At 42.2% G+C, this 24,842-nt stretch overlaps 1 protein-coding gene across 3 annotated transcripts in view; it reads right to left on the reverse strand.

Moving 5' to 3' along the window:
- Cmklr2 (chemerin chemokine-like receptor 2) overlaps positions 1 to 21,859 on the reverse strand; it is a 34,816-nt gene extending 12,957 nt beyond the window's left edge. Inside the window, exons 1-2 of one of the 3 annotated variants that reach the window (NM_012961.2) lie at positions 21,492 to 21,615; positions 17,284 to 17,433 (exon numbers count right to left, since the gene is read on the reverse strand). The gene's annotated coding sequence lies outside the window, so the exon portion shown is untranslated. Of the gene's footprint in view, positions 1 to 17,283; positions 18,483 to 21,491 lie in introns of those variants that run through there. The other 2 variants (XM_063266682.1, XM_039083036.1) reach the window with 2 other exon arrangements.
- Between the last annotated feature and the right edge of the window lie 2,983 nt (positions 21,860 to 24,842).

Raw genomic sequence — 24,842 nt, forward strand, 5'->3', positions numbered from 1 at the left:
AATAGAGAAGTGTTGGGTTTTCTTCAGACTTATCATCGTGTCACTTATTGCTTAATGCTATGCACATAAGATAAATGAAAATACTCTTTGGCGTATTCCAAGAAGTGGACTTGTTTTGGTGTGGATGGAAGCAAGAGAGAACATGAGGGAGTGTTCTGTGGACGGTCTTTGAATGTTCCATTTAAGGGTTTGGATTTTATTACACTGCCAGTTGGGAGCAAGGAAAAATGTTTTCAGCAAGGAATGACATACCAAATCTTTGTTTTTGTCAAAAATCATCTGGTAGCAGTTTGGGAAATGAGTTAGAAAAAAAAAATTGAATGAAACTAGGGAGACAGTTACCACACTTGAAATCTGAAAGTGGAACGGGGCTTAGCAGGCCTTAGAGTCCAGATGGGGGAGATACTCCTGAAAGACGGGAATGCAGCAACTGAAGAGCTGAGCTAAGCAAAACCTTCACAGTAACACTCCTGTTGAGCTGGCGCTGGGAAAATCTATCTTGGATACAATGTAGCTAATTTGAAGAATTTAGATCTATTACTTAGTTGTTGAAGCAGTGACATTGGGAGAAAGAAAAAGATTTTCTTTTTACATTTAAACAAACAAACAACAAAACAAACACACAAACACCCCCAACCAAACAAGAAGGCAAAGGAAGTCAAACGGAAATGAAATGACGTCTGCCCACTCTGTGCTGAGATCAGAGTCTGCTCAGAAAAGGACTTGCAAACTGATCTTCCTGTTTGTCTCCCATACCTCGCTTGGACAGTTTGGGAAAGAGGGGGCAGCACACATTCAAGAATGTCGCCGGCTACTTATGCACCAGTTGCTTTTTTGGCCCCACCCAGAAATTAGTGTCCTTGCTTGTACAGTCTTGTGACTGTTCAATGTTGGGTCAGGGGCAATTTCTCGGACTAATACTTTGTAAGTATTATAACAACCAGCACACAGGGGTACTTTAAACACCAGACAACACAGTAGGCTCTGAACTCCCTCCTCACTTTCAAACCCAAGGCCAACTGCCTCCTGACTGTGACATATTGAACAAACCACCTGCTTCTCTGAAGCCTGCTTTCTCACCCTTTGTATCCTGAAGCATAAGGTAGCTGTGGTGAGGCTAGGGAGAAGCCTGAGCCGTTGAACTTACTCACTCACTGCAGTCATCAGAGGATGGGCCGTCTCGTCCCGGCCCGAACATCAGGCAGCTCACAAATATCTCTAACTACCTCTAAATTATCCAATATCCCCTTATGGCCTTCATGGACAACCATCCCCAAACCCCCAACTTGTGTGTATGAAAAAACACATACATAATACAGACTCATAAAAGTTACTGTGAAGAAATCCTCAAAAAGTGGCTTGTTTAGTGCTTGACCCAAAGCACGCTCAGTAATTGCAAAGATGGATCCTTACAAGCTTAGAACAAAGCAGTAGAAATATGGTGGAAGGTAGGAAGTGGAGGGAGTTTCTTTTATTATTGTTCATTTTTGAGATAGGGTCTCACTATATAGCTGTGGTCAGCCTCAAACACATTATGTACACCAGGCTAAACTAGACTTCACAAAAATCCACCTACGTCTGCCTCCCCAGTGCTAGAATTAAAGATAAAGATGTGCATCACCACAGCCAGCTACAGTAGGAATTTATTTGTTCTAAGAAGGTTTTACATATTCCATGTTTTTCTCTGTGTTCTCTTTTCCTCATTGAGCAGGAAGAAGGCCAAGGGATGAGCCCTAGCTAGCCTGGCACTTTCTCTGACATCCAGGCGAGTCTCAAACTTGCAGTCTTCTTTCTGGTTTCATAGTGTGAAAATATTGACTTGGTATGGAATTTACAAGTGTTATCTTTCTGTAGCTTTAGTTGGTGATTTCTGTGTCTATCCCCCCAAAATATCAATATTTAGCTTCACAAAGAATTATAAGAAAATACACCTCTGGACAGTGTCCTCTTCCTTTTTAAAATGTCTGTTGTTTGTTTGTTTGTTTGTTTTTAAGATTTAGTTATTTTATTTTCTGTGCATGAATTGGGTGAGCAAGGCCCTGGGTTTGATCCCAATCCAAAGAAGACAGGGGAGGAGAGAGAAAAAATGAAAACAAAACTTAAAGAAAAAAAATGCTAAACAGAACTAGCTTGTCTAGATCTGGAATCTTAAACTGTGATTTGAAATCTGCAGATCAAGAAGGGTTTCCAAGAAGCCAGGGCACACAATGAGAATGTGTCTGTGTGTGCTACCATAGCCACACTCTTTATTTCAACATTACTTGGCATGTTTTGATTATCAGCCACGCGCTGTCAGTGATATCTATAGCAGTCCAGGGGAAATGCCAGATTTCGGGTGGAAACGGACTTGGCAGCCCCTATATTCTTAGTTTAATTTACATCAAGACACTTCCTGTCTTTTTTTTTTTCTCTCTTCTTCTTTTTTCTTTTTTTCCGGAGCTGGGGACCGAACCCAGGGCCTTGTGCTTGCTAGGCAAGCGCTCTACCACTGAGCTAAATCCCCAACCCCGACACTTCCTGTCCTAAAGCAAGACTCGGGCTGGTCTTTTAAAGGAAGAGAAACAATAAGGAGGGAATCTGCAGAATAGACTGAGACAGAAGTCACTTAACAGAACAGGGCCATTCATCCTGCAGGGTGATAAGAAGTGAGCTTGACAAAGCTTGTGGAAGGAAAGCATGTTGTGGTAACAGTAGCAATTGTGTCCCACACAGCAGTCAACAATGCAGGAGGAGAGCCGACAGCAATTTGGACTCTTTCTCCCTTTCATACAAGAATATATCTGAACATACTTTTGCTTTTTTTTTTTTCTCCTACTAAACAGGAGGGCACATAAAAAAAAGCACAGGCTGAAGAAACCTGTCCACTGTTCACAATTATCCTGTGGTAGTATGGAGATGTACCATCATTAAACACCTTTAATTATTAAATTAATTATTAAATTATTAAAATAATTATTAATTATTTTTATCATTAAAAGTCCATGGCAATGAAAAGAAAAGTAGTCACTGAAATTCCTGTTTAAAATAGGTCTTAGGGGCTGGAGAGATGGCTCAGCGGTTAAGAGTACTTATTGCTCTTCCAGAGGTCCTGAGTTCAAATCCCAGCAACCACATGGTAGCTCACAACCATCTGTAATGAGATCTGATGCCCTCTTCTGGTATGTCTGGAGACAGCTACACAGTGTACTTATATATAATAAATAAATAAGTCTTTAAACAACAACAAAAAAAACCCAAAACAAAACAAAACAAAAAAACAAAAAACAAAACCAAAACAGGTCTTAGGCCAGGTGGTGGAGATACAAGTACTTTAATCATCCCAGCAAGCAGGAGGCAGAAGGAGGTGGATTTCTCAGTTTGTGAGATGGCCCAGTAAGTTAAAGTACTTGTCACTAATGTCTGACAACCTGGGTTCAATCCCAGGATCCACATGGTGGGAGAATTGACATCTGTAAGTTGTCCTTTACCTGCATAAGTAACCTGTAGCATGAGGGGACACACACACACACACACACACACACACACACACACACACACACACACACTTATCTATATTAATCAATAAACAACAAAATAGTTATTTAAATTAGCAAACTAGGATAATTTTGGTTTTCAGGACAAGACGTCTGCTCAAAATTGGAACAGCTAAGAGCCTACCAACCAACAAACCAAACAGCGCTGTGCTGACCAAGTTCTCTAAAAGTTCACAGAGCTCAATGCTACTGAACTGGACATTCTAGACGGCACTAAGACATGCACTAAAGGGGCTCTCACTACCTTTTTCCTCAAGTCAAGGGTCTGTGAAAAGAAACATAAATTATGAGCTTTTCTTCTCTATGTTCATAGTAGCAAAGTAAAGATTAGAAAAATTGAAGAATTTACAAGAAACACAGAGCTGGTAAGATGACATAGTTAAAACTGCCCTGCATATTGAAAATAGCCTTTGTTTTGACCTCTAGGCATCTGGGCTTACAAGGCTTTGCCATGTACCCTGTTTCTTCATTGCTGAGGTTCCAACCTAGGGATTGGCACATGCTAGGTAAGCAGGCTACTGCATTTCTCTAGCACTGTAATCTGAACTTTTATGATTCTGCTCAATGGCTGTCTTTCCCAGCTGGCTGAGAAGCAAAATGATGGTTGAGCTTTGAGAATAGTACATTGGCTCCATGATATTGCTTTAGTAAAAGATGAATCACGAAGAGTCAATAATTCTGTTTTATAAAAGTTTCCATAAACAAGCAATCTTCAAAAAGCCCTCCTTCATGTTATAATGTAAGAACAGCACATCTGTCTATCTTGGAGAAAGAATCCTGTATGTATGTTTGTACAGGATATTTGTTTCTCTGTAGAGCTCAGACTGGCTGCAAACTCTTTTGCCAGCTTAGTCTTTCTAGTGCTGCAATTATAAGCATGAACACCATATCCAGACCCAGAAAGGCTGTCATTTACAATACATTCTTTCTCTTGACTTTTTTTTTGCCTTTGTATAACTGAGTATTTTCAACATGTTGAACCCATCAGTTGTCAGTCCCTTTTCCCCCACCTGTTTCAACACACTCATTGCATTTTTTTAACAGATTAAAACGTTCTTAATGCCAAAATTTGAATAACAATTCACTATTTCTCTGAACTGAATTTTGTAGTTTAATGTTATTATGCAGCTTTGAATTTGTAGTTTGAAAGAGGGGAAGTTTCTGGAAGCTGGAAAGTTTTACCCAATAATAGTAAAATAGTCTGCATAATTTCCAGTGTGCACAATTGGCATTCCTTTTTCATTTTAGTAAATTATGCTGATGGCATTGTTATCTCCTAAAATTGTGTTCTACTTGGTCATTTTGGAGGGGGAGTAAATTCTTATATATTAAAAAACACGGGGTTGGGGATTTAGCTCAGTGGTTAGAGCGCTTGCCTAGGAAGCGGAAGGCCCTGGGTTCGGTCCCCAGTTCCGGAAAAAAAGAACCAAAAAAAAAAAACAAAAAACAAAAAAAACAAAAAAAAACCAAAAAAAACCACAAAACACTTGTGCACTGGAGAGATGGCTCAGGGGCTAAGAACATGGACTGCTCTTCCAGAGGAGCCATCTTTAATGGGATCCAATGACCTCTGGTGTGCGTAAAAAAAACACTTGTACTTGGTTTTTATGTTTTTCTTTATTATTTATTTAGCTTCCATCTTGAAGCACTGATAGTAAACATGAAAAATTAAACTCTGAGGAAAAAATGTCTCTAATTTTTTTATTTAAGCAAGTAGGACAAACGGTAGGACCAAGACACAAAACAAGAGATTCAGGCAAACATTTGCAAGTCAAACAAGATCTGGCCAAATAAAAATACCCCCATAACCTTCTCTCAATCGTAATAAAAAAAGAATCTAAAATCAGGGCAGCAAGATGGCTCAGTGGGTAAAAGGATCATGCAAAGAGGTCTGATAACCTGTGTTTGATCCCTGGAACCACAACAAAGGAAGTAGAAAAGTGACTAACCACAAGCTAACCTCCAAGTTCCACACAAACACCCGACACCCAAACGCATGGGCATACAAGCCAAAAGTAACAAGTTTTAAAATACGAGTATGAAAACATTGGCCTTTCGGTTTTAAGCATAGAAATATCAGGCTGCTTTTTTTTTTTCTTTTCTTTTTGTCTCCCAAGAATATTTTGCTAAAATATTTCAGGTTGTGAGTGAAGCTGACTTATGTAACCATTTACCCTCTGGGATTTCTTCCCAGTTGAAGATATGCAGTACCACCCGAATGAGTCACATTTCATAAAATGTAACATCTGTGAGAGAGTGTTATAAACATGACAGTGCCCCAAACAGCTGTGGAACTCTGGAAGAAACAGAATCTCCACTCACAGCTAGATCTCCATAGTTCGGTTTGCAAGAGACGAGCACATACTTGTGCTTGTAATTCACGTACATTTGTGGTCTACTTACAAAAAACTGAGGGGAACGGAGGGTGTCTTTCTCGGTTTTTTTGTTTGTTTGTTTTGTTTTGTTTGTTTGTTTGAATTGGGAAAGAGACGGCTGCTAATGAGAGATAGAGTTTTAAACTAGCTCAAAACTCAGCAACATGATCTGACTCAGGAAGACAGATGGTTAAAAATTCAGGAAGACTGGTGCAGACACCTTTTGACGTCCCCTCATCTCCTGGGGCTTGTAGCTTCTTCCTTTAAATAGCCCTTCTCCCAGCCATTCATGGTGGACTCCTCTGTCTCCTGCGTGGGATACGTGTCAAACCGGAGCTCCGAAATAAACCTTGCCTCTGCGTATTGAATTGAGACTGGTCTCTTGTGTGTCTGGGGTCCACAACTTCCCGAGACTTGAGTGAGAGTCTCCCTTCCAGGATCATTCACTAATATATAGCTCAGTGAGTGGATTGTTTTTGTTTATTACATCAAGACCGGTTTCTCAAGAGTTCTTGGGGGTTGTGTCGCCTCGAAATTTGAGTGGGGGTCTTCCCCACCCCGTGGTCTTTCAATTGGCGTGGGAGACGTTTGTTAGTCACTATCTGGCATCTGCTCACGCAGGTCTCGGAAAACCAAACCAAACCAAACCAAATCAAACCAAATCAAACCCACTGTTGTTTGAGAGCATTTGCGCTAGGCCGGCCCCACCCAACTGTTTTGTGTCGCCAAAGCGCATGCTTGCCGCTTTGCCACTTTCGCAAACACGTGACACCACCCCACCCCACCCCCCCACGGCGGCAAATCTCCTGCCACCAGCAAAAACACGCGCCCTTCAATCAACAGAAACTTTTATTTTCAATGCTAGAGGTGGAAAACAGGGTCTAACTCAATATCTAAGTCGTATGCTTTCCAAATCCACCTCTTTATGGCATCTTTTAAAGCCTGCCTTGTTTTGAGGAAGGCGCCGACAGGAACCTGTAAGTAAGCATTTTCTGATCACTGTTTAGCTCTGAGACTTACTGGAGACACATCTGGTTATTTCTACTCTGTAACTCGGACCTATGCAAAGGTAACTAAGCTCTTTGTTTCGCTCGTGGCCATTTTATCTGAACTGAACCATAAATTTGTTGCATCTGTGCTATCTCCAGGTATGCAAGCTCAAAATACATACGCTCAGAACTGGTGCCGCAAAGTAATTTATTACCATAATTTTCTATTTTATTCTCCTCTAATTTACTAACTTCTCGGTCTTTCTCGGTCTATATGACCTAAGGGCCCTACAGGACAAGCTAGGAAGCTAGGTACATTCTGCTACTGAGATAAATCCTTTTTTTTTTTCTTTTTTCTTTCTTTCTTTCTTTCTTTTTTTTTTTTTTTTTTCGGAGCTGGGGACCGAACCCAGGGCCTTGTGCTTGCTAGGCAAGCGCTCTACCACTGAGCTAAATGCCCAGCCCCCTGAGATAAATCCTTATCTCTCTGTGACTTTTATTTTGTCTATGTACATGGTGTTTTATATGTATGTATTGCATATGATATATATACATATATACATATACATATATACATACATATATACACATATACATATACACATATACATGTACATATATACATATATACATGTACATATATACATATACATATATATATATATCACTGAGCTAAATCCCCAACCCCAAAACCAAGCAATTTTAAATTGCTTGAAACTCTCCCTTCTCTCAATGAGACTGCTAGGCAGAGATTCTCAGCCTTCCTGGTGCTGTGACCCTTTACTACAGTTCCCCGTGGTAACCCCAGTCATGGAGATAGATAGAGGAGCTGGTCTCACTTCTTTTTTTTTTTTTAATTTTTTTATTTATTTATTCATTTATTATATATAAGTACACTGTAGCTGTCTTCAGATACACCAGAAGAGGGCATCAGATCTCTTTACAGATGGTTGTGGGCCACCATGTGGTTGCTGGGAATTGAACTCATGACCTCTGGAAGAGCAGTCGGGTGCTCTTAACCGCTGAGCCATCTCTCCAGCCCGTTTTTTTTTGTTGTTGTTCTTTTTTTCGGAGCTGGGGACCGAACCCAGGGCCTTGCACTTCCTAGGTAAGCGCTCTACCACTGAGCTAAATCCCCAGCCTGGTCTCACTTCTTAAGACCATGGAAAATACATGTTTTCTAATGGCGGGTTGAAAACCACTGAATCAGGGAGTGGACATGGTGTCCCTCCCAGCAAAGAACAAAGAGTTTAGACTCATGGTCTTAGATGTAAATTGTGTATATGTGTGTGCATGTGCATCTTTGCGTGTGTGCCTCTATACTTATAGAGGTGAGAAGACAATTGGGCAACTTTGCATGGGTTGTAGGGATCAAACTCAAGTTGGTAGGCCAGCTGGGAAGGGCTGTGCTGCTTCACTAGTCCAAGATCTACATAAGATCGTTTTGTAGAACTAGAGTTTTTAAAAGGTTACTCATTGTCAGAGTCCGGATGTGCAGGGCCGGACGTGCCTGAGGGAGAGCCAGAGATAGGACTTGCCAAACCAGCTATCAGCCCCAAGGACATTGACCATCTGTAGCCACCCCCTCCCCTTCCTTCACCCCCCCTGAGTGAGATGAGCCACCTTACCTGCCTGCTGAGCTGCTAGAGAGCACGTACTCCTTGCTGATGTAATTTCGAGCTGAAAGTAACTGTGCACCATTTGAAATGACGAATCATGTGTAACCTCGAGAATGCCCCTATATAAACCCCCGAGTTTGGAGGCTCGGGGTCGATTCCTCTGTCTCCTGTGTGAGATACGTGTCGACCTGGGATCCCGCTAAGACCCGGGATCTCGTTAATAAAGCTACCTCGTGCTTTTATATCAAGAATGGCTACTCGTGATTCCTGGGGGCACCCCACCCCGAGATCGGAGTGAGAGATGCGGCTCCCCGTTTAGGGGTACGCTCTTTCAGTTTCACGATCTGAAATGGTCCCATATTCTTGGTTAGTGACAATACAGAACAATAAGTATGGTATTCATGTGTGCTCGAGTGGTGGCAATAAGGAAATGTTGATTTTCAGCTAACGGAATGAGAGGCATTATGGAGCCAGACTGGTTAAGAGGACATGTAATTCTAGTTTCTTGTTGGGCTGAGTCAAGAGGATCACAAGTTCAAGACCAGTCTGGACTTCGGTCTGAGTTCAAAGCTAGTCTAGGCAAAATAAACAGTGAAAAGTTTGGTTACAGGTGAGGGGCAGCATGTCCATCTTACAAATGAAATTCCCTAGATTTAATCCACAGACTTGGAAACAGGCATGATGAGTGTTTGAAATACATTCATAATATTCTGACAGGATAGACTGACAATCAAACGGAAATGCTGAAGCACAGTTGGGTAAGAGAATAATTTCTATAAACAGAGAGCATGTCATCCATGAGTTAATGATACAATCTACTTCCCTAAGCTTTTCTTTCTGAAACTTTCTGGTGGTGCTGAAATGGAAGAGAAAACCACTAGCTCTTCAAAAGAGCCACTCATGTCTTTACATGATCCCTGGCTACAGAAACCCTTCCTGACCTGTACTACCCAGGCCTCAGTCTACACCAGAGTCTTTGCTCTGCACTTCCACTAGGAGATTGGTGCTCACACACTGAATGCCCATTTGATGACTCTACCTGCCCTCCCCCTCCCCCTAAACCCCAGCACAGTACTTCTGCTTCCCTTAATGCACTCTGAGCCTAGCACAGTGCCTGCCCTGGGGAAGCTCAATGAACCCTCAAAAGACTATTGGATGGATTTTGAGAAGAGGCATTTACAGCATGCCCATCTTGGCATATCTGAGAAGACAAGAACAGGTTGAGAAGGGAGCCAGCGTGTGTCATTCTCAGCAAATCCACTTGTTTCTACATTCAGTTTCTCCTTCTAAAGGGGTTAAAAGGGTGTTTAATATCTGCAAAGCTAGCTCTCCTCCTGAGAAATGTGTGTCATCTGTTTTTCAGCCATTCCATTATGTTCTAAACAATTTGTTGTTTTGAGACAGGGTTTCTCTGTGTCACCCCTGCTATCCTGGAACTGATTCTGAGGTTCCAGGCTGGTCTCGAACTCTCAAAGATCCATTTGCCTCTGCCTCCTGAATGCTGGGATTAAAAACATGTGCCAGCATTGCCCAGCTTCATGCCTGTCTCTTAAACACAGTGTAGCTGGAGGGAGCATCGAAGAAGGGGGTGGGCTTTCAGCTAAATCTGCTCCTGCAAAACTACACAGGGAAGCAAAACAGTCAACAGGAAAGGCTAGCTCGGCAAGCAAAGAGAAGCAGAAGGGAGAGGAGGGACAAGGCCACAGCCTGGGGGTGCCCACTAAGAAATAAAGGTTTATTTACAGCAAACTGAGAAACTAAAAATGAGAAGTTGTTTCTGATGAAGCATGAAAAGTGGAGGTGAAATCTGCTTGATACGATATACCCTGATGTTCTTCTCATCCAGGGTCCCTATCTCCCTTCTGGTGGAACTGAAACGATAACAAGTTTGACATAGAGGGAATCTTGAGCTGCAAGCCATTTTGAAATGTAAAAGCTTTTGTTTTACGTATGTGTGTGTGAGTGTGTGTGGGTGGTGTATTTGTAAGTGGTATATGTGACTGCGATGTGTATGTATGTGGTGTATATATGTGTAGTACCTGTGTATCCATGATTCTATGTGTGGTTAATACCATGGTTCCATCATCTGAAACCTGAGGATCAAACAGAAGTTACCTATTGAATCATTTTGTCTGGGCCCTTGATTTTATTTTGTTTGAGAAAATGCTGGCCTATATTGAATTATAGGGGGAAGGTTGACTGTATAGGGTTGGGGGTTGGTTCTCTACCATTCTCTGAGCAGTGTGAGGACAGCGGTAGTGGATTTCACATCCTGTCCTACCAAGCTGTATGGACTGTTACTTTCACCCTGCCTCTGCATCCATTTTCAGTCTCAGCTGAACCTTTGTGCAGTTGCCAGATGTCCCAGCCCCTCAAGGTGACAGATAAAGTCCACTGCCTTATGCAGCCTCATCCTGGTGCCACCTCCCTGGGAGACAGCTGGACACAACCTACCTGACTTACCAACTGGCCCCCAAGTCCCTTAGAGAGTTCAGACCTCTGAACCATTCTGGCCACCTCTGTCACAGAACCTCAGTGGAACTCACCCGCCAGCCCCAAGCCCCACCTAGAACTCCCATGGAACCCTGCTGGGCTAACACCCTGTGCCCCTCAGCCTATAGGTCCCCAGTAATCCCTACCCTGCTCCCCTCGGTCCCCTCCCACTGTGTGTGCCTCTGGTCTGGGCATAGCCCTTCTCGCTGACTTTGAAGTCTGTCTTCTCTGGGGTTTGTACTTATCCCAGTGATCTGTTGTCCCTGCGTTTTGTTCTCCTACCCCCTCCCTTCTCACCTGACATGCATGCACACAGACCTCGCTCGATTTCTCTTTGGAAATAAACTGGACAAAAGACAAACATAACCAGATGTAGGTGATCAGCTTTAGAATTTTGGCTTCAGTTTGTAGGGGAGGAAGCCATATGCATTTAGTAGAAACTGTATCTTATATTTTAAATTCTGGTCTTTTTCTAAGCTAGCAATATGACACAAACACTTCAGATCCTGAGCAGTGCAAGCACAGCTCTTAGTCAGCCATGCAATCATGAGGGAAAAAAGCTGTACTCTGCGCACACAGTGTTGCTAAGCAACCATGTTCAGTAAGTGAGGTGTATTCAATTTGTTTTCAATTAAGATATTTTCAGTTTCCAATGTGTTTATTGAGGTGTAATTCCATCATAAATCAAGGATTATCTGCATAAACAAGTTCCTCCTGTGAAGGACACATAGTCACAGGTTGGACACTTTATCTCAGGCCAAGCTACAACAGAAAGGCTCACTGAAACATCCAAGACCACCTCCCTAGGAGGCTTACCAGAGCAGAGCTGGGGCCTCTCTCCCTGAAACAACCAAAGCAGAGGAAGATACACAGCTGGCAGGATGCGACCATGAGTACTCACCCTCCCCCACCCTTGACCTCCCCTGTGCCCCACAGTGGGGGAGGTGGCTCTTCCACTGAGGTTCTGTCACTCTGCCTTTAAAAGCTACCCAGAGCCTCAGCTGCTTGTTGCTGCCCTGTCCACCCCCAAGTGTCGCTGTTGTCATTCTCAAAGTAAATTCTCCCAAAGGAAGCAAGGCGAGCCCCTCCACGAGACCCCAAAGAGGCCCTAGATTTACAAAGGAAAGAAATGGGCCTTACAGCTTATGCCGGGAAAGCCGGAGAACTGCATTAGATTTCCAGGTTTTAATCTCATCCACAGTGAAGCTAAGAGTTAAGGATATGCAGAAAACGATTCTTATAGCAAGGATACAAGGAAACTCTGTCCTCTGTAACCACATAGCAGGGAGACATATTGGGACTAGACAGATCTCACTGTGTTAGTCCCAGGTTAGTCTTAGACCCTGGCCATCCAATCCTCCTTTACTCTGCATTCTGGGTGTCTGGCATATAGGTTTGAGCTACTCTGCTCTTCAAATGGATACTCACTTCGCCCACCTTCTTTTCTGGGGTGGGGATTGAACCCGGGCTTCCTGTGTATGAGGCCTGCTACCAGCCAAGGAGCCTAGGACTATCCCTCACCAGCATGAGAATAACCTCGCAACAGGAGACCAAGCAATCACCACAGAAGAAATGAAGCTGAAGGGCCTTCCTCAGCTTAGTCGTGTGGGCAGCTCTTTGCATCCTTTACGCTAGCTAATAAGGGCGCCTTACTGAGGGAGGCAGGGCAGCTGGCTGAGAGCAGGGACAATAGGAACTCAAAATGGAGGGAGGGACTGTTGACAACAAGGATTTTTTTTTTTTTAATCACCTTAAGTATAGGAGGCAACTAATCAAAGCAATGGCAAGAAACTTTAACCATCTAGAAAGACAAGCCATTCTAAGGATTTTACTCAGAGCCAAAAAAAGGAGGGGGACGGCCACAGTCCTCTTTAGTTCCTAGTATTCCTAGTATGCACAGTTCTGGGTTTGATCCTCAACAGAGCAAAACAAGGTGGTGTGTGTGTGTGTGTGTGTGTGTGTGTGTGTGTGTGTCTTGAGTGTGTGTGAGTGTGTGTGAGTGTGTGTATGTGTGTGTCTGACTGTGTGTGAGTGTGAGTGTGTGTGTGAGTGTATGTGTGTGTGTCTGAGTGTGTGTATGTGTGAGTGTATGTGTATATGTGTGTGTATCTGAGTGTGTGTATGTGTGTGAGTGTATGTGTGTGTATGTGTGTGTCTGAGTGTGTGTATGTGTGTGTGAGTGTGTGTCTGACTGTGTGAGTGTGTGAGTGTGTGTCTGAGTGTGTGTATGTGTGTGTCTGACTGTGTGTGTGTCTGAGTGTGTATGTGTGTGAGTGTGTGTGTCTGAGTGTGTATGTGTATGTGTGTGTGTCTGAGTGTGTGTATGTGTATGTGTGTGTGTATGTGTGTGTGTCTGAGTGTGTGTATGTGTATGTGTGTGAGTGTGTGTGTGTGAGTGTGTGTATGTGTGTGTGTCTGAGTGTGTGTATGTGTATGTGTGTGAGTGTCTGACTGTGAGTGTGTGAATGTGTGTATGTGTGTGTATGTATGTGTCTGAGTGTGTGTATGTGTGTATATGTGTCTGACTGTGAGTGTGTGAGTGTGTGTCTGAGTGTGTGTGTGTGTGTGTGTGTGTGTGTGTGTGTGTTTTGGGACAGTGGGACAGCACTTCTTAGAGAAAGAAGCTATGGCTTTCCTGCTACAGGCCAGAGACCAAATCCAAGAACTGTGGCTTCAGGTGGATTAAAAAGTCTAAATCAAAACAAAGCCTATTAAAGTGTGTGTGGGAGGGGTAGGGGATGGAGGTTAGGGGTCAGGTGACTTCAAAATCAAATTGGAAAGAATTCATATTTACAAAAGAATGGCATTCTTAAATGGCACTTTGGAATCACAGCCCTGTAATTAAAATGTTTTGAACATTTTAAATTGTACTTCCATACTTTTTTTTTTTTTTAAGGAGAACTGTTTTCTTGCTCTTGGCTCCTGCTGTCACAATCCCCGGTGCTCTGTCACATCTTAGGTTGTGGGCGTCCAATTTCCCTAATAGGCTTATGGTAATGTACTGTGAACAAACGAAAAATCTAGCAAGTCATGAAGATGGCATTAAATTGTAAATTAACAGCTTACTGACATTTGAAGGCACTAATACTTGATATCTTCTTAAAAAATCTTCAACTTCTACGCTGGAAAGTTACTATTACTTCAAAAAGAATCGCTGGAAAGTTACTATTACTTCAAAAAGAATCGCAGCTACAGGACTTACATTTTCAGTGCATAAGCTGGGAACGGCTCGCAGGAAGTAGAGGCAGGTGGATCTCTGATTTCCAGGCCTGACAGGACTACACAGTGAGACCCTGACTCAAAAGAAATTAATACATTAATTTAAAATTTTAATTAGTTAAATAAAATTTAAAAATTCACTGTAATATATTAAGACTTTGGGCAGCGGTAGTTAAGATGATCTCTGTGTTTGAGGCCAGCCTGGTCCACAGAGCAAGTTCCAGGACAGCCAGTGCTACACAGAGAAACCCTGTGGTGGAGTTTGGTGCACACCTTTCACTCTAACTCTGTGGAGACAGAGGGAAGTCTTTGAAATCAGCCTGGTCAACACTGGGAGTTCTAGGACAGATAGGGCTACATATGGAGACCTCTCCAAAACAACAAGCATTATGGAATTGACAAGGAAGTGTTTGTCACAGTAACCGGAGGGCCTGAATTTGATCCCTGAAACCCTGTGGGTAGGGAGAGCAGTCTTCTGAAAGCTACTTTTTGACTTCCTTAGTCATAGTAATAAAGTAATTATAATCAATTTTAAAAAGAGAATTATGTACAAGTTGAAATGTATGTGTATAGATTTTTATCACATTTGGTAAAATCTTAGCAGAAAACAGGTACAAAAAAAATAACACGTGATACTGAGGGCTCCATGTTTAGACCCATACACACTAAGTAACTCATTACCCATCATGAGATTGTGTATAGAGGTCTGTCTAAATGAAGACCCCTCATAGCAGGCCAGATATGGTCTGACTCAACCCTTGTGAAGGACAGAAGGATTGAAAGTGTGTGTATGTGTATGTGATGTGTATATGAGTGTGTGAGATGAGCATGTATATGTGTGCCATGATGCTTGTGTGGTGGTCAGACAACTTTCCAGTATGTTTCAGGGATTAAACACAGGCTTGATAGTCATTGACTTTAATGTAGTTTTAATCACAATTTTTAAAAGTCTTGGTGGAAGGGTGGGGGCAAAATAAATATGGAGGATAATCCTTATTTTGATATGCTTGGATTCTACCTTGTTTCATTCCTCTAGGTCTGAGAAGACTCAGTGGTGGTTTCCCGACCACTCCCTGTTGCACCTGAGAAAGGCTAAGCCTTCTGGTTCCAGGAAACCGAGTTGCTGTCAACCTTCTTCTGGTAACCACCTCTATTTTTTAATCCTTCAGTACTAATTCAAATGAATCCAGGGGCACAAGGGTTCTAATGTAGGGCATGGGGTGGTTGGAAGCAGACTGATGTGTTAATCCACCATTCCAGGGTTTAATGCTGGCAGGGCTGTGGATTCAGCCTTTGCCTAGGGGGGTCACAGCTGGAGGTCAGCTCCTACTGCCCAGCCTTCAAATGGGGACTGAGCATGACCTTTGCACACACTGCTGAGTGCCTCGTGTGCCAGGAAAATGGTGTGGCAGAGCATAACCATAAATAATAAGGTACACCATACCCTCTTATTCCAAGAGAAGACCCAGGCAAACAGAACCAAAAAGGGACGACATACCATCCTCCAGCTTCTGAGCTCTGTTTTTAGAGAGCCAAGGGACCAAGAAATTTAAGAGGTGATTGTAATTGATAATGAAATTTCAAAAGCACAGGGAGAAGAAAGAAATGTGCTAGTAAAATCAACAGAAGCTGTTAAAAATTACTTTGAGGTATCATCTTACTCCAGTTAGAATAGTTATCATTAACCATCTAACAACAGATGTTGAAGAGAAAATAGAAAGGACAACTTATTTATTCACTGTTGGTGGGGATGCAAATTATTACAGCCATTAATGGAAATCAGTTTGGAGATTGCTCAGATAAATGGATGGATGGGTGGGTGGGTGGGTGGGTGGGTGGATGGATGGATGGATAGATAGATAGATAAAACCACTCTATGACCTGCTGTTTTTCTCCTTGGCATATACCCATAGAACTCTATAACTTATCATACAAATATTTGAATAACCATGTTTATTGCTGCTTTACTGATTATACCAAAGAATTGGAATCAACATGGTTGTCTATCAACAAATGAATGGACAGTTTAGTATTCATATAAAATAGAATACTATTCAGCTCCAAAGAAAAATAAAATTACAAGATTTGCAGAAAATGGTTGGATTTGGATTGTACACTATTACATATATATGCAGACATATAACATACAGAAAAGAGAACAAGGAAGGCTAACTATTAGGGGACAAGGAAGGGCTAAATGCTGGAAATGGATGTGCATGTGTCATGAGAAGAGAATGTGAGGGTAATTTGTTTCTAGTTCTGCCTCTGTCATGGAATTTTTTTGTTTTGGTGGTGTATAAGTACATAAAACATATTTGATAATACAAGTTTAAAATCCATAGCTGGGCTGTGGTGACATGCACGCCCTTAACCCAGTACCTGGGTTGCAGAGGCAGGAACATCTCTGAGTTCAAGGCCAGCCGGTCTACAGAGTAAGTTCTAGGACAGCCGGGGCTACACAGAGAAACCCTGAAAAACCAACAAAGAAAGAAAGGAAGGATGGGAAGAAGGAAGGAAGGAAGGAAGGAAGCGAGGGAGGGAGGGAGGGGTAAAAGCACCACAGTCTGTTCTGAGTGCCTGTTCTCACTGTATAGAGCTACATTGAATCATAGACTTTGAGTCCTGCTAAATTTGGTGTGAGATGTTTTTATTTATTTAAAAGTGTTTGTTTTTTAAATAATTATACTGTCTTCAAAAGGAATGGGCAGTAGGAGTGTGGCAAACATCAAATCAATGCAGGAAAAATGTCCTGTCCTTTAATCTTAAAAAACAAAAACAAAGACAAACAACAACTTGTTTTCAGTTCTGATTTGCACTTGTACTTTCTGTCCAGTGAACTTTTCACAGCAGTATATGGCATTCTGGGTTTACTGCTACTTAAAAACCCACATTTGAGTTGCTAATACATCGAAGCTGAGAAGATTGTTCCCAAACACTTAACGAGACCAGAAATATGAAGTCTGAGGAGTCTCTCTTATTTGCCAGCTGGTCTAAAAGCTGCCTTGTAAATAAATCTTCTGTAGGGTTGAGGAAAGCAAACACCTAAAGTGCTTACCTGTTAATGTTCTGTGAGGGGCCAAGCTGTTGTGGTGTTTGAATATGACCTCCAACTCCAGACTGAAATGGAGGGAGTGTTCCAGTCACTCAAGCTGCACTCTCTTTTCTAGCCACCCCAGACAGGTTTTCTTTGACTTTTGAAATGACACTGTGCAAAAAGAAATATTGGACTTTGAGTGTAGGTTTTTTCTTTTTAAGACTTACTTATTTTTATTATATGTGCATGGCCATTTGTTTGCAAGTCTATCTGTGCAATGCATGCATGCAGTGCTGACAGAGGCTAGAAGAGGGGGTTGGTTTCCAGAACAATGTCACAGATGGTTGTGAGCCCCCACGTGGGTTCTGGGAATCAAACTCGGGTCCTCTGGAAGAACACCCAGCACTCTTTACTGCCAGCCACAGCCATCTTTCCAGCCTCAAGTGTAGTGTTTGGGTTTCTTTTTGTTGTTTTGTTGTTGTTGTTGTTGTTTTCTTTTCTAAAAGAAAGATCCTCATGTATTCCAGAAAGGGGGTGAGCAGGGGTATAGGGTATGGGTTGGTTACTTCCCCAAGCCATCTTTGTAGCCTTTCCTGCTTTCTTGTTGTTCAGTTGGGAATCAGCACCCCCTTGCTGCCCTGCTGCTGGCAGGAAACAGTGACTGGAGGCTTCCTCTCTCTAGAGAGGACTTGTTATAGTGGCTGGCGGCAGTGGAATGGAAGCCAGGAAATGTCAGAGAGGAGTTGTTTAGTGCACCAGGAACTACAGAGTTAATTGGAGAGATTTTTTTAAAATTACATTTTACTTGGTGTACATATGGAGGTCAGAGGACAATTTGCAGGAGTCCATTCTCTCCTTCCACCTTGTGGACTCTAGGATTGAACTCAGGTTGTTAAGCTTAGTGGTGAGTGCTGTTACCCTCTAAACTATCTCCCTAGACTGAGGTTTGTTTATTTTTATTTTATTTTTTTTTAATTGAGGGTCAGTCTGTTCTATTAGTGAAGAGATGGAATTTAAATTTGAAATTTTCTTTTACATGTGGAGTGAGAGAATTTCATTTATTCTAAGGAAATTGAAAAATTGGTTTTGAGCCCTTCTCACCCATTTTCTTTGGCCCTGGTCTTAAGTACTTTTGCTGTAGATAGGCCTCAGTTCGGAAGTTCAAGGGTTAAGTAGCATGGAGACTAAAAGTAAGGAAGCTTGAATGCTGTTAGCTCAGACTGAAGACCTGAACCCGAGCACGTGATATTTGAAACTGAGCATTATTAGGCCACTGAAAGGTCAGCTTTAAAAATGGTCATGAGCAAGGCATGACAGTCAGGCAGAGCCTGGTAAATACATAAGAGTTCGAGGCCAGCCTAGTGCACATACCAAGCCAGGGCTACATATCGAGACTGTATCTCAGAACAAAAAGTCAGAAGCTCATGATTTGTATTTGTTGTTTAGAACCAAACCTAGAAAAATCACAAGATGCCATTTTTATGATGGGAGTTAGGTGGAGGGTAGAGGCACTTTTTAGAGCCTTTCCCTTTGTCCTAGATTCTAGGGTTTAGAAGGACCCTACTCTCTACTAGCCCCAGGGAGTCTCCTGATTGTACAGCGATAAGCATACAGAGCGATCTTGGCATATTTCTCTTCTGATTTGATGGATTCATGTGGTTGCTGGGGGCAGTGGGGGAGTAATTGTTAGTGCTGTAGGCTACTCAGTGTTTCTTCCTGGGAATACCTGTGTTCTGTCATCACACAAGCTCAGTTTTATCCATAAAAGGAGCTTTTTAGGAGAATTTCAAGAAGTTTCAGTTACTTAACACATTTTTTGTTTTGTGACAGAACATGAAGCAACCAGTAGGAAAGACTGGAAAAAAGCAACAAGAGAATAGACATGGATTAAGGATTATACCATATGTCAAGCATAATTTACACACAATACACAGTGAAACCCAGAATGTGTATCTTATCTCTATGTACTAGTTACCACTTAAAACAAGAGTTGAGATATGCTTGTTTAGCTTTTAAATTAGCCCAAGATACAATGAATTAAATTGCTCTGGTAAATCACAAAATGAAACAAAACAACAACAGAAATCCTTCTTTAGTAAGCTTTACAATTAGTTATGTTTCAAGAGTGCCTCTCACGTTTTCGCTCAGTCTACTACCTGGGCTGGCCTCAAATGATTGTCTTGGCCTCTCAAGTAAGTGTGTGCCACTACATCCTGCTTTGAATTTCCCCTCTGACTTGCTTAAATGTACTACAGACTTTTCCTCCTTAAATATTAATCATGCAGTGGCCATCCTGTAGGTTGTCTGGGACACTGGTTAGGTTGGTAAGCCAGTGTACTGGAGATCTGTTAGGAGAGCGTCTTTGAGGCCATTGAGATGGCTTAGCAAGTAGTTAAGGGCATTTGTCTCCAAGCTCATGACCAGACTTTATTCTCTGAACTGAAGTGGTGGAAGCAGAGAACTGAATCCAGAGTTGTCCTCTGCCATCCACACGTTCTCTCTCTCTCTCTCTCTCTCTCTCTCTCTCTCTCTCTCTCTCTCTCTCACACACACACACACACACACACACACACACACACACACACACTCACACACACACACACACACACACACACACACACACACACACTAAATAAATGTTTGTAAAGAGAAAGAGAGCTTCTTTTGATGGTGGTATGGCTTGGGGTTTGTTCTAAACAACCTGATTACTAAAACCATTCTTTTAAAAACCTTACCTGTCAGGGTATGAATCTCCTTGCTGGAAGAGATGCGTACAGAACTGATTGAATAGGAGGAAGGAAGAGGCAGCCATAGCTTCTACCAGACAGAAGGGTTTTAGGGCAGTTTTTACTACTTTCAAAATCTGTTAGAGCTATGCTAAAGGAACTTCTTAAGGGAATATATGTATGCTTACATTCCTTTAGGGACAACATAACACTTCTATCATATTATGAACCTCCCTCCCCTCCCACACACCATAAAAATACCTTTTCCATTGATGCTTGAAACTTTTCTTATCGATAATTAGAATATATTGTACTTTATTAAAAAAAAAGTGTATTTGGGGATTGGAGAGATGGCTTAGTGGTTAAGATGACTCAGCTCATTAGCTTCTCTTCCTGAGGTCCTGAGTTCAATTCCCAGCAACCAAAGAGTGGTTCACAACCATCCATAATGTGATATGATGCCCACTTCTGGCACACAGATGTACATGCAGATAGAGCACTCGTACATAAAATAAATACATAAATCTTTTTAGAAAGTGCATTTGTAGGGATCAAATGCACTGATTTTAAGTGGGCATTTTCTTCTTCCTGCTCCATGTCCTACTAGGAAAAAAGTGGGGGCAGCAACTTGGTTTCCCTCTTTTTTATATGATTGAGGAAGGATGTCATTACTCTTTCCTTTTCTTGCCTAATGTTAAAAAAAAAAAAAAAAAAGTTCTAAATTCCCAAGTACTGATGACAATTTTAGAAATAGACTTTTGGGAGAATATAAGTGGTGGTCATGTTAATTTTTGTTTGTGATCAAACTGAATTACGCTGTAATTGTTTGCAAGAAAGAAAAACAGCCTAAGGGGCAGTTTCTCACAAAGAAGTTGATTTCGAGTAAGGGACTCACCTTTTAATTCTTTCCCGTTATTCAGGGTGCTAACTACCTTACATGTAAGCACTGTTCTTGAGCCTGCTGCTTCATGAGGTTTCTGGTCTTTATTTGATGGTACTGTGAGGCTGGAAGTGTGCGAAGCTTCCCAGGACAGAAATGGATTCACAGACACGGATGTAGTGGCCCGAGGGGTTTGCATGAAGAAGCCAAGCAGCCGTGCCTTACAGGGCCATTTTTATTCCAGTTAAACCAAGAATTCTTAAAGGCCACCTAGGACAAAGCCTTGTCTAAATTCTTTCTTTTAATTTTTATTATTCCCTAGAGGAACTGAGGCTGGAGGATGGCGGGCAGGAGGTGGCGGCTAGCAGACAGCCTCTACATCTTTTTCTCTAAGACACACAGGCTCTAATTCCCTTCGGAAATGTGGGACCAGCTTCTATTTTCTCTCTAATTTGAATAAGCCTTCACAATAAGCCAAATGCCAATTCAAATAAGATCTAGATAAAAGGATTTAAATTGATTTTCTTACCTACTGTCTGTCTGACTCACTTGCCTAGGAGTGGTGGAGAGGGAGGGTGAAGCTTTGGTGTGGGGGTGGGGGGACCGAGCAAACAAACACTTACCCCTAAAAGGTGCCTGTGCTGGATCGGTGGGGAAGCTGGGAGGCTGGATGGCGAGCTGCTACGTCTTGTCTTCCGGGCTCCGTGCTTAGGATCCTTCAGGTTTAATGATTTCTCTGGGAGAACTGATTGCAGCTGCCCCGAGTAGAGGAAGAAGTATTTCCTCTCTTAGTAAGCAAGGGAGGCAAATCTTCTAACTCAACTGCCCTGGGAAAGAAAATGTGTTTTGCCTGTAGCTAAATAAATCTGTTATACTCCAGTTAGGTGACAGTATCCTTGGCCTTCTTTCAAAAAGTCAGGCCCTTCCCAACTACCTACTCAAATGATGCTACTTTTCTCATTAAACGCTCATAATTATAAATATGATGTCAGTGTATCTGGATTTTTCCAAAACATAACATTTTCGGAAAGAAAAAGGACTCAAGTGAAGCACATTTGGTCAGCCTCTGGTGTGGCTGGTGTAGCTGGTTTAACTGGTTTAGCATTTCTCATTGGGAAAATTGGCAGCCTGGGGGACATATCACAGGCGCTGCATTCCGTTTACACTGTAGTTTTTACAATTTGAATTTACTCCCAACATTAAAAAAATCAAGACAGCTTTAATGGCCACTTAGATTATTGATTCCCCATGAAACGAATTAGCTCGTCTGGGTACACCAGGATAGAGTCCCTGTGAGGATGCAGTAGGTGTGACTAGGTTGTGACAGCTCTCATTTTATACAAGACATTGCCCTCGGGCACGTCTCACTCCTACCCTGCTCACTCTTGGATTGCAGTTTGCTGTCTCCACCCTGCATCCTTCCCTGACACTCTTCCTGTTGAATTCTTCAGAGTAAGAAAACAACGGAGCCGAGTTTAGCACAAACAAGCCTGTAATTTCAGCTCTTGAGGCAAGATGATCAGGAGTTGGAGACCCACCCTGGCTTATAAAAACAAAGGAAAAGCATATCCCAGATGTTACCATCGTAAAACTCAAACACATTGTAAAGAATGATGACGTTCACAAAACAAGCCTAAGGAGGTTAGCTATGGAACAGTCATGTCAGAGGTACCGGAAGCAGTCCGCCTAGATACCCTCGATGAACTGTACTGAACGCAGTGATTAGACCCATAAAGCCCTTCTGCTCTCGTCACATGTCACATGTCAGCACTTTTATTGTTCAAACTGTGCACTACTGATGTGATCACTATGAGCTTTACTTCTATCTCTATCTCTATCTATCTATCATCTATCTATCTATCTATCTATCTATCTATCTATCTATCTATCTATCTATCTAGACCAGACTTTGTTGAAATAGTCTGTGTAGCCCAGGCTGACTCTGAGTTTGCAGTAATCCTCCTGCTTTAGCCCCCTAGGTGTGTGGTGACTTTCCCAGGTGCCATTGATTTTTTTTCTGCATGTGTGTGTTGTGCGTGGCCCTGTGTCTGCGTGTTTGCATTTGGAGGTGCACATATGCATGAGAGTGCGTGTGAGGCTCAAGGTTGATGTTAAGTGCTTTCCTTGATTGCTTTCTACCTTTTATTTCGAGGCAAGGTCACTATACCTTTTTGGCTATTCTGCTAGCTACTTGCTCTAAGACTTAGCATTCCCTGGCTCCAGTACATAAGCACAGATGGGTCCTCACACCTACCTGGCTTAATGTGGATGCTGGGTCCTACTATGTACACAACAAATGCTTGATTCACTGAGCTATCTTCCCAGCCCTCATTTATTTATTAATTTTGGTTTTTGAGACAGGGTCTCTCTTTATAGTAGTGTTGCTGGCCTGGAGCTCACTCTGTAGACAAGGGTGGCCTTGAACTCACAGAGATTCATTGACCTCTGCCTACCATCTGCTGGGATTAAAGGTGTATAGAACTGTGCCCAGCCTCCATTTTTTTTTTAAAATCAGTTCTCTACATGAACCTGGGGTTCACAGATTCAGCTAGCTACAAGGATTATCTGTCTTCCCAGTGCTGGTGATATGAAAACCTAAGGTATCTTTAAGTTCAATGGAGGTCTTTCTCCCAACTCAGGTGGGCCCAGGAGCCAGAGTGATTTATTATAGATTCATAGGGGGAAGATTAAGAGAAGGCAGAGCTCACTCTAGCAGGGGCAGTTCTCTGGGAATGGGAAACCATTTGGGTTCAGTCTAAGGCTTTTAAAAGGAAGTAGGCCAGGGTTGGGGATTTAGCTCAGTGGTAGAGCGCTTGCCTAGCAAGTGCAAGGCCCTGCGTTCAGTCCCCAGCTCCGAAAAAAAGAAAAAAGAAAAAAGAAAAAAGAAAAAAAAAAAAAGGAGTTAGGCCAGTAATGGGTGAGTGAGGTGTGGCCTACTGAACCAGGGGACTCCTCAGAATCCCTCACAGGTTCACACAGAGCCTCACTTGAAGAAACAAGGGACCAGAACTCTCCTCTGGCTTCCAGGCCTCCTGTAAAGACATTTTCAGAATTTGTATTTTGGGGTCCTGATTCTGCCAGACTAATTTTATCCTGCTCCCATTATTACTGGGTTATAGATACTCTATGCTGGATCTTACTGGGTGTCAGGGTTCCAAACTGAAGTCTTTGTACCTGCACACAAGTATTTTACTGACTGAGCCATCTCTCTAGCTCTGATTTTGCTTTGTTTTGTTTGTTTTTAAGTTTAAAATAGTAAGAAGAGATAGGTGCAGGTTGGGTTCAGGATTGGGTGCAGGAGCAGCACAGGTTGGTCTCAGGACTGGGTGCAGGATCTACTAATCTTTCTTTGTTAATTGTCATTTTTGGTCCATAGATAAACATTTTATTTTCTCTAAATTTGAACTTTTGCTTGTTTGTTTGATTTATCCAGACAGGGTTTTTCCGAATAGTATGGCTGTCCTTGAACTCACTCTGTAGGACCAGGCTGGCTTTGAATTCAGAGATCTGCCTGTCTCTGTAGAGTGGCGGGATTAAAGGTGTACACCACTACTACCAGTTATTTGGACTTTTTTCTAGGAGTGAAAACTAAAGACTGAATCAAAACATAAAATAGGACCAGCAAGATGGCTCAGGGGTTAAGGCACCTCCTGCCAAACATGGTAATAACCACCAACTCTGGAAAGTTGTCTTCCAGATCCACCCCCCAAACCCCCAACTGGCACACCATAAATAATTTTTTTCAATTAAAAAAAGAAGAAAATAAACCTAGTGGCCGATTGCCAGCATTGAATTACAACAAAACAAATGAACGAAGTAATAAGAGCAACTCAGGATTTAGTGGGTGCCTGAACTGTACTTTCTGTAGATATTTCAGTTCCTAAAATCCAGTTATTGACTTCAGGAAAATCATTTGCATAAAATATTACTGTGATTCTGTAACCAAGGGATCCATGGGAAAACCATTTATTAGA

Source organism: Rattus norvegicus, chromosome 9, assembly GCF_036323735.1.
Source record: "Rattus norvegicus strain BN/NHsdMcwi chromosome 9, GRCr8, whole genome shotgun sequence".
Lineage (NCBI taxonomy): Eukaryota > Metazoa > Chordata > Mammalia > Rodentia > Muridae > Rattus > Rattus norvegicus.